Consider the following 13,703-nt stretch of genomic DNA (forward strand, 5'->3'; position numbering starts at 1 on the left):
GGATACACACTGTGGCTACCTGGGATATTATTTAGTTTTCTGTCAAACTGGGTGTAACAAAGGAGGCAGAACAGGTGAGGTGCTCGCCTATTGGCATGTTTTATTTAGGGCAGTGCAGGGGGAGATAACAGTGGAGGGAAAGGGGGAAGCGGGAACTGGTAGACAGGGGCAGTGTTTCAGGGTCGTGGTTGGGATCGGGGTTGTGGTCGAGATCGGGGTCGAGGTCGGGATCGGGGTTGTGGTCGGGATCAGGGTTGTAGTCATGGCTGTCTCAGGTCGCTCTTTGTCTCTCTCTCTCTCTCTCTGCTCCTCCGTCTCTCTCTCTTCCTCTCACTGGCGGGTCTGGGGGAAGAAATAGAGGTTGTAATTAGTCCCAGCTGCGGCTGGCTTACCCCAGACTCCGCCCCCCTTCCTGCCCACCTCAGCGTGTTACACCCCTCCACCCCCACTGACAGGTCCCCCCGACCCCATCCACCCTGCTGCCCCTCCCCATCGGGAGAGGAAGTCAGGGACCACCAGGTCCCGCCCCAGGCGATGCACCACCTGGAAACGGAAAGGTTGAAGGGCCAGGTACCAATGGGTCAGGCGGGGGTTTGAGTCCTTCATGGAATGGAGCCACTGTAAGGGGGCGTGGTCCACGCAGAGGTCTAATTCCCATCCCAGGAGGTTGAACCGGAGGGAGAGGACTGCCCATTTGATCACCAGGCACTCCGTCTCAATGGTACTGTAGTTCTGTTTGGCCCTGGTCAGTTTGCGGCTGAGGTATAGTATAGGGTGTCACTCCCCGTCTACCTCCTGGGAGAGGACCGCCCCCAAACCCCGATCGGAGGCATTGGATCGAGAAAGGGGAGAGAGAAGTCAGGGCAGGCAAGGATGGGACCCCCACACAATGCTTCTTTTAATCTTACGGAAAGCGAGCTGGCGTGTCTCCGTCCCCTGGACCGGTTCTGTGGCCCCTTAGGGGGTGAGGTCCGTAAGGGGCGTGGTCAAGGTGGAGAAGTCCGGAATAAAAAACTGGCGATAGTAATTCGCGAGTCCCAGGAAGGATCTCACCTGTTTTTTTGTCTTGGGGGGCGGACAGGTTGCGATGGCGGCTGTTTTGTTAACCTGAGGCCGAATTTGTCTGTTCCCCAAGAGGAACCCCAGATACCATACTTCCCTCCTCCCAATTGCACACTTCGCCGGGTTTGCCGTGAGGCCCACCTCCCTCAGGGCCTGCAGGACGGCCCACAGGTGGGCCATGTGCCGGGACCAGTCCGGGCTGTAGATGATGACGTCGTCTAGGTACTCCGCCGCGTAACCAACGTGTGGCACAAGGACGTTGTCCACGAGCCTTTGAAAAGTGGCCGGGGCCCCATGTAAACCAAACAGGAGTGTGACGAATTAGTGTAAACCAAAAGGAGTGGAAAAGGCCGAGATCTCCTTGGATTCTGGAGACAAGGGGATCTGCCAGTAGCCCTTGGTGAGATCCAGTGTCGAATAAAAATGAGCCCTTCCCAGCTGGTCCAGTAACTCATCCACCCGGGGCATGGGGTAGGCATCGAACTTAGTGACCGCATTGACCCAACGGTAGTCTACACAAAAGCGAGTGGAGCCATCCAGTTTCGGGACCAGAACCACCGGGCTGCTCCAGTCACTGTGGGACTCCACGATAATCCCCAACTGCAGCATCTTGCCGAGTTTGTCCTGTGTCACCCTTTGTTTGTAGACAGGAACGCAGTAGGGGCAGCTGCACACCCCCCCCCCCAGGGGCTGTATTCGGTGCTGGACGAGTGACGTCTGGCCCGGCAGAGTGGAAAACACATCAGCATACTCCTGTTGCACCTGTACCACCTCTCTTTGTTGGGCCTCTGTAAGGCCCGGGCCCACGGTGATGGAATGGGGCTTCTCATTTAAGGCGGGCAGCTCCGGGCCCAACTCGTCGTGTAGCGGGACTGTGGTGGACAGGGAGGCAACTGGAGCCTCCTGCCAGTGCTTCAGGAGGTTGAGGTGATATATCTGGCGCGGGCCCCCTCAGTCGGGCTGGAGGACCTCATAGTCGACTGCCCGAATACGCCGTGTGACCACAAAGGGTCCTTGCCACTTGGAGAATAATTTTGACTGCGAGGTGGGAAGCAGGACAAGAACTTTCTCGCCCTGGGTAAAGTGCCGTAGCTGCGCCCCCCTGTTGTATGCACGCACTTGCCTCTCCTGGGCCTGTTGGAGGTGTGCCCGTGACAGACGCCCAAGGGTGTTCAACCGCTCTCGCAGGTCGAGGACGTGTTGCACTTTATTTGTACTGAGGCTGGGACCTTCTTCCTACGCCTCCTTCACAATGTCCAGGACCCCACGTGGACGACGCCTGTATAATAACTCAAAAGGGGAAAGGAGGCCTGGGGCACCTCACGCACCGCAAACCCAAGGGGGGTCTAGCAGCTGGTCCCAGTGTCTGGGGTCATCAGCCACAAACTTTGCAATCATGTTTTTCAGAGTACGATTAAAGTGTGCCACCAAACTGTCGGTTTGGGGGTGGAACACGCTGGTGTATACAGGCTGGACTCCCAGTAACTTATACAAATCCATAAGGGTGTGGGACATAAACATGGTGCCCTGGTCGGTGAAAATTACCTTTGGAACTTCCACCCTCGTGAATATTCTAAACAACACCTCCGCCACCCTGCGTGCCATCAAACCCCGTGCGCTCTGCTGCTCTAAAGGCCCTATGAGGTCCATTTCCACCCAGTCGAATGGAGTGTCTACCGGGGGAGTGGACACAGCGGTGCGCACGGCACTGCGTGCGTGATGGAGCGTATCATCCCACAACTGCTTGAGGGGGAAGTCACTCACCTGCACCAGCCGCACAATGGTCGCCGGGGGGGTTCGGTGCTCCGACATCTGGCTCGTTGTTACCCCTAGTGGTTGGGAGGCAGTGGGCTTCCTTCTCCCCGCGGTCCTGGTCCGCTTCTGCCTGAGCAAGAGCCCCGGCAAAGCCTACCCAGTCAGTTCCTTCTTGTCGGTCTGGCTGCAGCTAACGCTGAGCGGCATCTAAGACCCACTGGGCAAACAGGAAGGGCCGGGCCGACTCCTCCCAGCTCAAGCGGTGGAGCCATTGACGGTGGCCCTCCACAGTCCACCCGTTCCAGGACAGCTTCGCGGAGAGTGCAGTAATCAGCAGCAGCCGAGACCTGGCGGGCCACTAGGAGGGCCTCCTGGGTGAGCAGGGGGGTGAGCTGCAGTGCCCACTCCTCCAGGGCCCAGCGACAGGAGCAGGCGGTCCGCTCGAATACCTCCAAAAAGCTCTCCGGGTCATCCTCCAGGGCCATCTTCGGCAGATGGACAGGGGGCCACCGGCGGAGGTGGGCGGTCAGCGAGGATAGCCCACTAGGGCCCTGTGCTCAGCAAGCTGGACCGCCAATGGCCGCATCCAACGCCTCCTGCTGCTGCATTTGTAGCCGCTAGAAAATCCGCTCCAGCTGGTCCCCATCCATCACAGTCGGTCCTGGGTTTCGGCACCACTTGTAACAAAGGAGGTAGAACAAGTGAGGTGCTCGCCTATGGGCATGTTTTATTTAGAGCAGTACAGGGGAAAATAACAGTGGGGGGGAAGGGGGAACCAGGAACTGCTAGACCGGGGCGGTGTTTTGGGGTCGTGGTCGGGATCAGGGTTGTAGTTGTGGCTGTTTCAGGTCACTCTCTGTCTCTCTCTCTCTCTCTCTCTCTCTCTCTCTCTCTCTCTCTCTCTCTGCTCCTCCGTCTCTCTCTCTTTCTCTCACTGGCAGATCCGTGATTAGTCCCAGCTGAGGCTGGCTTACCCCAGACTCCGCCCCCCTTCCTGCCTGCCTCGACATGTTACGCTGGGCTCAGAACTTCATGTGTGGGCACAGGGTCTCAACAGACACACACACTCCTGGCCTTCCAGTGTCCTCTCACACTCTCTAACTTGTGTTCATTGGTCACAGCAGTCATTTTACTGAATTATCATTTTAATCCTCGATTCCTGTCTTCTCCTCTCAACAACATTTGCCGATTGTTTGACCCATGCCTGTCCATTGACCATTCTCTTGACACTCCCTGTTTTCCAAATAAAAGGAGAATGCAATCTGCACTTGAGCCCATCACCTTCCTGAGCCCTGTCTTCATGACAGAAGGTTCCACCTCTGCTCCGGACTCAGCAGAATTTGCTCATATGCGGAATACTTTAGCGTCACAGGGTGGACTTCTAGGTGCACATGAACAGACCCTCAAACGGCTTGAGCAGACACTAAACGAGCTGATTAACGCACTCCAAGCCAGGGGATTCTCCAACCCACCGAAGAAACTGAGCCTGCAGTCTCCAAAGAGGGCACTATGCCTGCACTCTCGGGTGCTACTCAGGAATGCACATCGCCACCTCAGAGAGGTACGATGGAATACCAGAGCAGTATCGAGGTTTCTTGATGCAGTACAAGCTGGCGTTTGTTTGTTCGCTTCTCATATGATGGTGCTGCTAGTTGGTCCAGCACACACCTGGGCAATGGCGGGGTGGTGCACGCGCCCAAAGACGACCTACACCACCTTTAGGAAAAAGTTTGAGGCGGTGTTCAACCATCCTCAGTGAGGTCATTCGGCCGGAGACTGTATCCTGCACCTGCGCCACGGAACTCGGACCGTGGCCAAGTACGCCCATGAGTTCGAGACCTGGCGGAGCATAGCGGTTGGAACTCCACAGCTCTCCTCACCTGTTTTCGAAACGGGCTCCAACCCTGGATCCAAGCAAAGCTGGCTTATCGGGGGGAAAATTGGAGTTTCGACCATTTCATGGAGACCGCCATTGCAGTGGACAACCTCGGCTGGGACCGAACCCTGCAAAGTGGCTTGACCTTTTTTCCTTTGCAACTGCTGGGTAAGGATGTGGAGCCAATGCAGGCGGGCCAGAGCAAACTGGACCCTGAGGAGAGAAGACGCCATCTGCTGGGACACCTGTGCCTCTACTGCAGCTCCCTGGGCCACATCCGATCGGCCTGTCTGGTGCAGCCACGTTGAGGGACCCTAGAGGAAACAAAGGTGAGTCCCGGGGAATACAGGGCCAAACTGATGTTACCTGTCTGTATAGCCTGGGAGGGATGTGCCCGTGCCTTGGTGGAAGAGCAGAAAAGAGGAGGGGGTGAGCAGGAAAGAGGAAAAGCCAGCAGCAAAGATGGAGGAGGACCGAGACCAATGTTTGCTGGTACGGGATGGAAGCCATACGGAGTGGCCGGTTGTGTCTGCACCCCCTTACAGTATGATGAGTTCCCCTCTTTATTCAGACCAGAATGATGATATCAGTGAGCAACCATATGTTGCTGTAGATTTCCAGAGTATCATAGAAATGTCGGGAGGGGAATGACTTTGTTTTAAATTTGTTTTTAATGAATTTTAGTAGGGTTTTACTGTTCTTATGGTTGGTTAATTATTTAATTTGCCCCTTTTATTTTAAAATAAATTTAAATTTAATTTTAATTAAATGAAATTTAATTAAACTTAAATTTTAAAATTTTAACCTTAAACGTCATAGGATTGAAGAATGTCTTGAAAAAAGCAGCAATGTTTGATAGGCTTGCATCCTCTACCTTCCAGCTATGTTTTTTACAGGAAGTCCATCTTCGAGACCAGTGGGATGTGGCTGTTTTCTCTTCAGGTTGGAGGAAAGGTGGATCATACTGGAGTGTGGGTGGCGTCCACTCAACAGGTGTAGGCATTCTTTTCAGAGAATGAAGCTTTGAGAATGTAAGCACGTTTACAGTTCTACAGGGTAGAGGATTGGGAGTGGACGCCACCTGGAGGGGACAGCGCATCCGTGTGATGTGTGTCTACGCTCCGGTAGAGGCTGCATCCCGCATAGCTCTCTTAGAAGAGTTGACCCCCTTTTGTGTCTGTAATAGACACTTAATAATTGGGGGGGGGGTTAATATATATCTGGAGGGTAAAGAGGATGTTAGCATTAAACATTTTAAGAATTTTATGCTCAGATTTGGTCTTTCTGATGGTTTTAAAGTATGCAGCCCCAGTTATCCGGCATTACCTGGTCTAATAGTAGAGGAGCACAAAGTCGCCTGGATTATATTTTAGCTTCCGACTCTGTTGTTTTTAAACAGGTTCATCTCTCTCCTCATTGGCCGACGGACCATTTGATGGTAGAGGCTACGGTTTCCATAGAGGCCCCATTGCACGGTCCTGGGTATTGGAAACTGGATGTAGATATTTTAAAGGAGAAAGAGTATAGGGATCTTTTTTATGAGCATTTTAAGGTATGGCAGGAGCTCAAATCCTAATGTAGCTTTGCCTCAGATTGGTGGGAAGCCATCAAAACGAAGGTGCGAACCATTACTAGGCAGTACTGTGTTCGTAAGAGGGCTCGATCTCGCAGAGCTATGCAGGAAGTGGAGAAAAAGTTGGGAAAGCTCTATGACTACCATAATAATGGAAAAGATTTTAACAGCGACAGAGAAACGGAATTAAAGATGGAATTAAGACGACTATACGACCAGCAAGCTAGTGCTCTCCTTGCAAGAGCCCGAATAAGAGAATTGGAGGAAGATGAAAAATGTTCCTCCTTCTTCTTTAATAAAATGAGGTGCTTTCAACATGATAGGGGTTTTATTTCTCTGCAAACTAGGCAAGGAGAGCTAGTTAAGGATACGGCCCGGATGATTGAGGTTGCTACAGAATTTTATGAAAGTCTTTTTAAGGGAAGGGAAACTGACCTTGTCACAGGGGATTCTTTCTTACAGAATTTGCGGGCGACCCTCCCGGCTGATTCCCAGGCTTGCCTAGAGGCACCCATCACTCTCGGGGAACTGTCTGATGTGCTCTTCAGAATGAACCGGAGGAAAGTCCCAGGCTTGGACGGACTGCCGGTGAAATTTTATTCCACATTTTGGGATGTCCTGGGCCCTGTCTTCCTTGAGGTTGTGGAAGAAGTGCTGACCTGAGGTAAGTTAACGGACAGCATGAGGTCGGGGGTTTTATCCTTGTTGCATAAGAAAGGCGATAGAGCCAACCTGAGCAACTGGAGGTCCCTGACCATGCTGTGTGTCGACGTAAAGTTAATTGCTAAAATCCTAACCGAGCATCTGAGGAAGGTGATGACCCTCCTGGTCCATGAAGACCAGATGTGCGGGGTTCCCGGACTTTGTAGCGGTCCCCTCAGAGTGCTGGGTGTGAGTTTTCTTTCAAAAGGAGCAGCCCGTGTCAATTGGGAGGAGCGTCTTGCAATAGCTAGGCGGAAGATGGGGTTGTGGAAGGCAAGGTCCCTGTCCTTCCTGGGTAAAACACTGATCTTGAAAGTTGACGTCCTCCCAACCTTACTTTATTTAGCTCATGTCTACCCCATGCCTCGCAATTTAAGGAAAGGGTTTGTGAAAGACATGTTTGGCTTGGTATGGGGTGGGAAGCATGAGTTTGTGAGGAGGGAGGTGATGTACTTAGGGAAGGACAGGGGCGGAAGGGGGGGTTCCTGATTTCCCCCAAAATATGATTGCCTCTTTTTTGCGCAGCACTGTTTCCGTCTGGCAGCTCCCCTGGAGCACCTGCACCAACATTTTATTCGCCTCTGGCTGTCTTTCCCGTTGCGACATTTGGTGAATTCGTAGTCCAATGCTGGACCAAAGGCCGAGTCTCTGCCAGATCACTATAAACAGATGGTGAAATGGAGCAAGATCATTCCGAGAAACACTGACGCAAATATCCTCCTCAAGCACAAAGTGTTATATAATGCTTTGTTGGAGAGGAGGGGAACGTGAGTGATGTTAGGCGTTGGGGAAAACATTTGGGCCCGAATTCAGCCAAAGGGGCTTGACAATAGGCTGCAGGATTTAAATTGGCAGTGCCTCCATGAAAGACTACCCGTAATGGAGAAACTTTACAGGTACGGGTTGACCGGACGTCCCGACTGCCCGCGACCCCAGTGTTTGGGTGCGGAAACAATTAAACACGTTTTTTGGTATTGGGGTTATGCTGGGACAGTCTGGTCATTGGTTGAGCCCTTGTGCGGAGAGTTAGATAGCGGGATGGCATTGACTTTTGATAATATCATGAAGGGACTGTCCCCCAAGGTAAACAAAGCAACCTCCGGTAGGATTTGGTTGATTGTGAGTTTGACAAAGAAAGAATTGTGGAATGCACGCATTAACCATATCCGATAGGGTTTGAAAATGTGAGCTTATGGTGCCTTTTTGAAAATCCGAGCTGAACTGAAGTTCAGAATAAAGCGGGATCTGATTGCCTGGGGCTACCACGAGGCAAAGGACAGATGGAAAGGCCTCGTGGACAAATGTGTCTGAAGCTCTGAGGATGGACGTCTGCTTTATGGAACTGCAATCTTTTAAAACATATTGTACTTTCTTGTGTCTTACCCCTTTGTATCTTCTTTTATGTTTGTTTGTGTGGCCTTTACTTGTACACTATTTATTCACAGATTTTAGTAGTTTTGTGTTGTTGGGTTTGTGCACTTTTAACTAACTTTCTTTTAACTTGTGTGGGTTTTATTTGTATAGCGTTTTATCTACAGATTTTAATGGCCTTGTTTTATTAGGTAATTCTGTGTGCTTTGAGTTTTTATATTGATGACTACTCATGTGTATGTCTGTTTTGTATTTATTTGTCTGTTTTTAGGGGTATCATCAAGTTTTATACTGTAATTTGGAAGTATTTTATGTGTTTTGAAGGAAGCATGTATATGATATGATGACTTCGGTTGAGCTGCTATTGGGGGACAGTCCTTTTGTGGGTGTGGGGAAGATATGGGTCAGTTATATTTTTTGAAGCCAGAAAGGGGATTGTTATGGGAAAGACTTTGTCTTGACAATGTAGTTTATGTAATGGTTGTTTAGTAATTTTGTTGACCAACTATAGGAAAATGGTTTTGGGTTTGTTTGATTGTGGATTTTAATGTTTGCTTTGGTTGTGTGTATTATTGATAACTTTATTTAATAAAGTTTGAATTAAAAAAAAAAAAAAAAGCCCACGCCTTGGTGGATTCCGGGTCAGCCAGTTGTTTTATGGACTTGGAGTTCGCTAACAGGTGCCGCATTCCCCACCAGACCTGTAAGGTCAAGCTGCAGGTGAGCGCCCTTGACAACCAACCCCTAGGGTTGGGTGTGATGGACATCCGCATCATCCAGCTCCAGACTGGGATAGGGGCGTATCACCAGGAGGACCTAACCTTCTTTTTGTTCCATGCTCCAGACACCCCGGTCATTCTAGGCTCCCCGTGGCTAGTCTGTCATGACCTGACTTTCTGGTGGAGTACCCGGGAGCTGGTGGCCTGGGGCAACAGGTGCCAGCCCTCCTGCGTGACGCTTCCGTGCCAGACTACGAGGGGGTTGCGGGGCTTCCCCTGGTGGAGGTGCCTCAGCAATATAAGGACCTACAGGATGTCTTCAGCAAGACCCAAGCAGCCGAACTTGCCCCTCACCAACCCTGGGATTGTGCCATTGACCTGTTGCTGGGAACAACACCTCCCTGGGGCCGGGTGTAACCCTGTCCTTACCTAAGCAGAGGACCATGCAGGAGTACATCATAGAGGTGTTGACTTCGGGCCTCATCCAGCCCTACACCTCTCCAGCCTCCGCTGGCTTCTTCTTTGTGGGTAAGAAAGATGGGGGCCTCCATCCCTTCATCGATTACCATGGGCTGAGCGCCATCACCCTCCATTACCCACATCCCTTGCCCCAGATCACAGTCGCCCTGGAGAGTGTCCATGGTTTGACCATATTCACAAAACTCGATCTCAGAAGTGCATATAATCTGGTTCGTGTCCGCAAGAGGGACGAGTGGAAGATGGCGTTTTCCACCTCCCTGGGTCATTATGAATACCGGGTCATACCTTTTGGTCTGTCGAATGCTCCCTTGGTCTTCCAGACTTTTGTGAACCACGTTCTGGGGGGCTTCATCAACCGCTTTGTGATTGTCTACCTGGACGACATCCTGATTTTCTCCCGGACTCGAGAGGAACACGTCAACCAGGTACGAACAGTCTTGCGCCGGCTACTCCAGTATCAGTTGTACGTCAAGGGGGAGAAATACCTGTTTCATCAGGGTCAGGTCTCTTTCCTGGGGTATGTCCTGAGCCAAGAGGGGGTCATTATGGACCCTTGGAAGGTCCGCGCAGTGACCGCATGGCCTAGACCCACCACGGTGAAAGCTCTCCAGCGCTTCCTCGGCTTTGCAAACTTCTATTGTCGCTTCATTCGAAGCTTCAGTACCCTGGCGGCCCCTCTCTCGCTCCTCATTGAGCATAAGAAATGCCAACTTCCCTGGAGTGATGCCGCCAAGAAGGCATTCCAGGGCCTGAAGGTGCATTTCACCTCAGCACTGGTGCTCAAGCATCCTGATGGCTCCTTGCTATTCGTGGTGGAGGTCGACGCCTCGTCTGTGAGAGTTGGGCTGTTTTTTCACAGAGGCAAGGGAACCCTCCAAAGCTGTTCCCTTGTGCGTTCTTTTCCTGTAAGTTGTCCCCGGCCGAATGTAATGATTACATAGACAACTGGGAACTCCTTGCCATCACATTTGCTCTCGAGGAATGGCAACACTGGCTCGAGGGAACGGTGCACCCGTTCCTCGTACTCACCAACCACCGTAATCTCGAGTATCTTGAGAAGGCCCGTGGACTGAACGACCCCATCTGCCAGCACATCGGTGACACCTGCTGCTCCCTGATGGGATAGCAGATAATAGGCAATGCTGATGGGTCCTCAATGCGGAACCTCAGTTTTGAGCGACCGCTACCTCCTTATCGACCCGCGTTTACTGCAATTTACTCCGGATTACCGACCTGCCTGTTCTCGTTTCGACCTCGATTCCTATCTCATCCTCTCAACAGCATTCGCCGATCGTCTGACACTTGCATGTCCATCGACCATTCTCTTGCTTGCTCCCTGTTTTCCAAATAAAAGGAAAACGCAATCTGCACTTGAGTTCGTCACCTTCCTGAGCCCCATCGTCATGGCAGTTACAACCCAAAATGAGTCAGGAACAGATTTCTTAACCAAACTATGTTCATGTTTTGAAGAGCCGGAGTAAATTATTTACTGCTAACCATTATTTATACTATACTGTTGTTCAAGATGACCCATAATGTTAAATTTGTAACTTGTTAGACTACCTACAGTCAGACATATCTGTACAGTAACACAGATACATATCGCTGAGATTCCTCAGGAAAAAAATAACTCATAAAGTGACCGAAAAAAACAATAGCAAAAAACAGATGTAGTGTATAAACTGCGCATTTCTCTTTGAGTCTGTCACAGGCACGCGCACACACACACACACACACACACATACAAAGACTGCTCAATGTCTTTAACTCTGCGCTGTTTGTCTGAAGCCCACAAGTTGCCAGCGAAAACAGGGAACGTATAAAAATGTGAGATCAATAGTGCGGACGGTGAAATCAACGGAAAATGAAGCAGGTCTCTGTTGGTCCCTTTCTGACATTTCGCTGTCGTCCTGTCGTTTCCTGAGGGTTAGGACCTGAGCTCAGGTCGCCATGGAGGAATGGGACGGAGAGGAGTGACTCCAACACTGTACCACTCTATGCACTGTAATGGTCTAGCTGCCTTCTCCTCAGAATCCCCACCCTGACTGCGCGCACGCGGTGTTCTGTTGAACTTCACTTGACTGTGGGGAGTCCAGAAGGTGCAGCGACTCAGTGCTGGATCGTGCCCCTCCCTGTGAGTCCTGCTGCCCGAGTCTGACCACTTTATTGCTGCGTGAGAAATGCTGTGCACTGAATGAGCCTAGTAATTAAGAGCTTTCGTCACTCGGAAAAACAAACGGCTATGAAAACAGCTAAACACATTTACACACAGGGGAGCTGAGTGTGTTTTTTATGCTGCTCTGATTTCTCCCACCACCAGCAGAGTCTCCACAGTGATTCAGGCTAACAGGGATGTGGGCTGGGATCCCTACTGGTGTCATGTTCATGCCCACAACCCAATCGACAGCACCTGACTCCAGTTCTTGACTAACTGCTCACCCTTTGAAAGACCCTACTCAGCTCCCATACCTTTGTGGAATCTCATCAGGGACAACTGCCCTTCTTCGTGACATCTCATTCACACGCATCTCTAGTTTACAGTTCTCGTTCTCCAGTTTTCGACCCTTAGCTTTGTTTCCCGACCACGTCCATGAATCTTCGTTACAACGCCAACCACCGCTCGACCGACCCTTTGCTTTGTCCCCTGACCACACCCATCAATCTTCGCTCTGACTCCGACCGTCGATTGACTGACCCTTCGCCTGTTCTGACATCGAGAACTTGCCCGATCCCTTGACTCCAGAGAAACTACTTTGCACTTGGGTCCAGCCATCCCGGCTCCCTTAGTTCCGCGTGACAACTGGGTCACACCACTCAACTGAAGTGAGGAAGCTGAGGGAACACAGAGTGCCCCATTTGCTTGGATCAGGGGCATCCTGGGGGTCTTCATTCACAGTGAAGTCTACAGGTGAAGAGCAAGACAAGGGGTTACTTCAGTGTTGGGTGTACAGCACATACATCTACCGGTAGGTATTTAGAGCCACTGCAGTACTTGTGCTTAAGGTAACTTCTGGAAAGATTGTACTTTTCATAATAGTTTTTGACACTGATACTTTTTAATTTTACAAGTGTACATCTGTAAGGAAAAATGTGCTTTTACGCTTGCATTTCTATCACCCTCTTTTTGTTACCTTAGGATTTTTCACATTTAATTTAATCAATTTCTCTCTGTAAAAGTAATCAAGTATTTCTGTCATATTACAGTCAGAAATGTAGCATTTGGTGATAACTGCTTGTATTGGTAAAAATCCTGATCCTGCCCCTGCAATATTGTCTTTCAACAACTGGACAGCTGGACAACTTACTCATTTTGCTTACCTCCTCGGCTAAGAGTCTGGGAGTAACGATTGACTCAAGTCTGTCTTTCTCTCAGCACATCGAAGCCACAACCCGATAATGCAGATATATCCTGCATGATATTCGTAGGATCTGTCCCTACCTCACAATTGACTCTGCCCAACTACTTGTCCAGGCCTTGGTGACTTCCCTTCTAGACTACTGTAACTCTCTCCTGTGTGGCCTTCCTGCAACTGCTTTCAAACCTCTGCAGCTGATACAGAATGCTGCTGCATAAGTTGTGTTTAATTTGCCAAAGCATTCCCATATATCTCCTCTACTTGTTTCTCTGCACTGGCTTCCTATAGCTGCCTGAATCAAATTCAAGACCCTGGTTATTGTCTACAAATGCATCAATAGAACAGCTCCTAGCTATTTACAGGACTTGATCAACCGCTACACCCCAGCCAGACCCCTTCACTCGTCTACTTCTGCTTGCTTGGTGATCCCGCGCACAAAAGATAAAGCACGAGGTTCTCAGTTCTGGCTCCGTTGTGGTGGAATGACCTTCCCCTCTCACTCAGAACTGCAGAAACTGTCTACCTTCAGGAAGGGTCTGAAAACTCACCTTTTCTGAACCCATTTCACTGAAGATCTCTCCACCTCATGTATGGTGTAAATGTTCATGCACCGTAACTTCATGAGCATCCCAAGATAAGCCTTTATTCAGCTGCTACTCTGGCATTTTATGTGATTTTTTGTGTATCTTTTATTTAAAAAAAAAAAAAAAACAACTGGTAAGAGGTTATCAGGATTCATCTATCCTGCGTTTTATGCACCTACTCGAGAGATGAACATTGGTGCATCAAGTGGAAGGTAACAAATTAGG

Source organism: Scleropages formosus, chromosome 1, assembly GCF_900964775.1.
Source record: "Scleropages formosus chromosome 1, fSclFor1.1, whole genome shotgun sequence".
Lineage (NCBI taxonomy): Eukaryota > Metazoa > Chordata > Actinopteri > Osteoglossiformes > Osteoglossidae > Scleropages > Scleropages formosus.